Source organism: Nycticebus coucang, chromosome 8 (assembly GCF_027406575.1).
Source record: "Nycticebus coucang isolate mNycCou1 chromosome 8, mNycCou1.pri, whole genome shotgun sequence".
Classification (NCBI taxonomy): Eukaryota; Metazoa; Chordata; class Mammalia; order Primates; family Lorisidae; genus Nycticebus; species Nycticebus coucang.
In genome coordinates, this window is record NC_069787.1 from 20,084,658 (window position 1) to 20,089,388 (window position 4,731).

General features: G+C 52.5%; 1 pseudogene; it reads right to left on the reverse strand.

Annotated features, from left to right (window-relative positions):
* Positions 1 to 338: 338 nt before the first annotated feature.
* On the reverse strand, positions 339 to 3,091 carry LOC128591292 (phosphatidate phosphatase LPIN2-like; annotated as a pseudogene).
* Positions 3,092 to 4,731: the final 1,640 nt, after the last annotated feature.

Genomic DNA, 4,731 nt, shown 5'->3' on the forward strand with positions numbered 1-4,731 from the left:
TTGGTCCACTCTTTTTTAGCTTTTTTTCTTCCTTTTAAATTATCTGATGGAAGGAGCACCCCACACACAACTCGACAAAGTATGTGGGTAGCTCTGCGAGGTAGGAAGCACAGCCTCCAGCCCTGGCCTGAGCTCTTCCCTGGTCCCTCTGGGCGCTGAGCCGCAGACCTGCAGGGTCCGAGCAGCTGGCTTGGGAAGGCAAAGGACAGCAGTGCCAGCTTCAGGAGCCCAAGGTCGTGCTCGGGAAAGCTGGTGTCCGAGGTTGGCAGAAGGGCTGGTCACCTTCCCTTGCTGTGGGACGAATGACTGAGCCCTACCTGCCCAGTGGAGGTGCCATCTCAGGCCAAGTCATCCAGTTCCACTTCAGGGATCGGGTCTCACCAGTCGCAGAAGGAGCTGAACTCCGGGCAGGGGAAGGCGGCATTCGGTACCTTGCTGAGAAGTGGGAACACGTGCTCCACAAGCTCACTCAGCCGGTGGTATGAGGACTCTTTTCCTTTGGTCCTTTCTTGTATTAATTCACCCTTGGAGTTCACAGAGAACATTCTACAGTCTGGAACTCCAACTTGTGTGTAAGCATAGATATCATTTGGACAGTTTTCAAAGGCAGCATAGAAGGGCTGCTCGGATGGAGCAAACAGCTTCTTAATGTCATTTAGACACTCGATTTTGAACTTCTCTGGTTTCTTTTCTATCACTTCTCTGTGGAAGGCCGAGAACACGCTGCTGGGGGACAGCATCAGAGGGCCGTGGGGCAAGATTGTGCCCTTGTCATTGACTCAGTGCAGATACCCACGGGTCATGTCAGCCATGCCCATGGCACGGGCTGAACAGTACAGAAACTTGTGGCCATTCTCATCGATAGAATGGTAGAGCTTTGCTCTGCCCTGAGGAGTCCAGTCTTTACCCAGCTGTGGGAGAATCTGTCCCAAAGCATCGGACGTGGTTATTGTTCCATCGATTTCAGAAATCATGATATTGTCATTCCAGTTCCACAGGTAAATGGTCCCGGCACAGCGGCAGGTCCCTCGATGCTGGGTTGTGATACTAAACACAGTATCGTCTGGGCCATCCTGGAGCTTCAGTTTTGCGATCTGGTCTGAGGAGAGCTGGAGGGACTTCTTATACCAAGTTGTGCTGCCATGGCTCAGGAGCTCCATGGGACTGGGGTCCACTTTGATTGATTCTTCAAGCTCTGGCGACCCCTCATCACTCGAGGAGTCATCCTTTGCTGGCCTGACACTTGCCGGCTCCTTTGCACTTGACGGCAGGTCACGGATTGGCGGCACCTCCGATTTTCCCTCCTTGGCTTCTGGCAGCTGTTTGGTCATGCTTTCTCTCTTACGCCAAAACCAACAGCGACTACATTTCTCTGGCATCTTGTCTTTAACCCAGGGCTCGACTGTGGCCTTAGGCAGACTCTTCTGAAACACCTGTGAGCTGAGGGTCATGGGAGCAGCCAATGCCTAGTTACAGTAACGATTATATATCCGTATGACAATGTTACGATTTTCTATGAGTCCAGGGTTTTCTGCAATTTCATGATAAGTAATGATATGTTCCATGAAGTTTTCTTTAGAGATTTCTCCTTTCTCACTGAGGCCCCCGCACAGGGAGAGGGTGACATCTGGCAAGTCCATGGCAGAATCCGAGAGGCACCCGGTGCCACTATCAGCAGCTGCACCTCTCACGGACTGTGGCGACTGGGAGCCAGAGAGCGTGTCAGACTCGGGCCACTGCCTGGAGCCGGGATCTGATTCACTTTTAGGGAAATAGAGAGCTGCACCTTCAGGTTCTAGAGCCTTTAGGTCATCAGGGTAAATATCGTCAGGTCCCTGGTGCTGGCTTCTCTTGTGGATACCTTGCTTCTTTGACGCTGAGTCTACTTTAGCTGCTGGTTTGGATTCCGAGGCAGCCTCTGCTGAGGATGGGCTGGGAAGGTGGTCCACATCTAATAGAGATGGAATCTGGGGACTCTCCAGAGGCTGGAGGAGCTCTGCGGTGGGAGCTGTGTCACTCAACTGCTTACACAGGGCTCTGGGCTTGGGTTTCACTATAGGACAGTGTCTTCGATGGAAGCTTCCTTCTCAACTTCACTGACGAGGTTGTCCTCACTGGGAATTACCTGAAAATGGGTATCTTCCGATGGTGTGATTGTAGCCGTCCTGGGATGATAGTCAGCTCTTTCTCTTTTGCTGACCTTTGTGGATTCTGGAAATCCTCCCCAGTCCTCTCCAGTGAGACTCTGATCTGAGCAGGCTCTCAGTGGGTTTCACCTCCAGCTCTGGCTCCTTGTATTCTTCTTCCTTGCAGGAAGCATTTGAAGATCCCGTTGCTGACTGGGAGCCCTTGTCGTCTTCAGAGCTCCCGCCCACATCACACGTGTCTCCGCAGCGGGAGAAGCAGCCTGCTCTTCCTCCTTCCTGTCCGGTTTGCATTTCTTTCTCCTTCCTTTTTCCTTTTTCACAGAACTCGGGGTGAAAACTGTCTCTGTTTCCAAGGTGTGTGAGCTGTCTGGACTCTGGGATTGTTTTTCCTCTCCACCCGATTTCATCAAAGGGGTGTCAATATCTTTAAAGAATTGATCTTCGGTTGGAATTGGCGAGGTGCCGAGGTAAGCAGGAAGCTTTTCACGTTCCTCTTCAGTCTCCTCCACAAAGAAAGCTTCTCCATTGTCACCCAGCTTCATGTGAAGCTCCACTGCATTGCCACGGATTTCTGTATCCATCACGTTCTCTTTGGATCTCAGGACTCCCAGCTTCCCAAACCGAAGGCGGAAAGGCGGACAGTAATAGATGCCGTCCTGCTGCTGCACCATGATGACATCGATACCCCCAGAGAGGGGGGCCTGGTTAATGCCCTTGTAGAGTTCCTTCAGGGTGACAATCACCTGCCCCCCCACGTAATTCACTGTTTGAGACCGCAGAGGCTCCGCTCCTGGCCTGCAGGCACCCAAGGGGAGGCGGCTACTGGACCGCGGCAGCGAGGAACCGCTGGGAGGGCGGCCAGCCGAGGGGACGGCTCTGCCGGGGTCCGCATGCAAGGCCCCTGGAGAGCCGCCTGGGCCGCAGCTGAGCTGAGCGACCCTCATGAATGGGACCCAGCGGCGGCGGTGGCGGCCATGTTAGTGTGTTTTATAAGTTTATGGAAGCTATTCAGGTACAACCACCCAACATTTCCAAGTTTACAGAAGGGTTCAGGGAAAGGAGTTAAGCTCAGCAATGTGTAGAGAAAGAATCACTGAAGCTGTCAGAGGTGGACAACAAGAACCCAGATCAGCTGAGGCAGAAATAGTGATTAATACATGATTGACACCTCTGACTGTGATAACCCATAGGGAAATCCAGACGTTGGCCTTGGGCCCTCAGATATGTCCCAGCTACTGTCAGTGGCCTCTACTGTCCCCAACAGCCAGGATATGTAACACAGGGGAGCGCCAAAAAGCCAGATTATTGGGGGTGGCTTATGTAGCAATGTCCTCCCCAGACACTCACTCCAAGGTACCCTGGGGATGGTGGAAAGAGCTGCCACCCTGGAGGGAAACCTGAACCCTTTTAGAGAGAGTGTCATGCCAGCCCCAGAGGGACCAAAGGTGAGGAGGGAAAAGCCATGAAACACTGGTGGCCATGTCCCAAATGGGGACATCCTGGTTATTGGGCACGGAGTGTCTCTTGATCACGGGGAGGCCAAGGGGGTGGGGTGGGGGCATCCAAGTCCAGGTGGCTATGGTCATAAACGACCAGGCCTAAAGTGGCAGAGTTCCACACTGGCTCCCACTCATCCAAGAACCCTTTGGTGACCCCTGTCATCCTCTTGTGTAGCTGTGGCATTGATGGGTGCCCCACAAGAAGTACCCACCCACAGGTTATTATGTAGCTGGGAAGGAATGTTAGTAAGTCACCAATTCTGCTTATCCCAGAGGTTCCAATGTCATTGTTGCCAAGAGTCTTAGTCAAATTGGGCCTTAAATGCAATAGCAACACCAGACCACTATGAGCAGCCCTGGAGACAGCTGTAACAGGGAACAGCAATGACCTGCAGGCCTAGAGGGCATGAACCCTGGGACCTGGGCAGAGGGAAGCCAGGGAAGGCTGAGAGGGTTCCTCCAGGACAGGGCACTCTCAAACCAGGCCACCTTTTTCTGTTTGTTGAAGGAGGCTTGGTGGCCTTGTCTTTATGGCGTCCTGATTCCCGATTTCAGTGTGTTTGATCCCTAAACTGGCAGGAGCTCTGTCTCTCTCCTCCCTTCCCTACCTGTGCGGGTTTATCAACCACGGGTTACAGGAATATACATAGAGCTGGAGTCCACCGATAACCCCAAGTGGAAGGTAAATTACAAGCCTCTGTGGATTCCACAGCTTCTCTGGTTGACTTCGGCTCACTCTTTCTCTGCTGCTTTCTCAACTGAGAAAGCTGTCCTCTGGATATTGCAACATTTGTATCACTGTGTCGGGGCTTTCCTGGGCAAGCCTCTATGTTTGTTTTCCAGCCACACTAATTCTGACTGGGCTGGGTTTGGCCATTATTGCTTTGCTAACTGAGAGGAGGGAGGGAAGGTGGAAACATAGTAGTTCTCAGCTAGGTTTTGGGGTTTCCCTACCACAATGTCTGACAAAAGGTCAGTTCAAGATGGCATAGGGGAGCATCCCAGGGGACTCCCCACTAGCCTGCCTCCTGAGCAACTGGAATGACTAGGAAGGGTTGGGGAAAAGTGGCTCATTTTTATGTCTC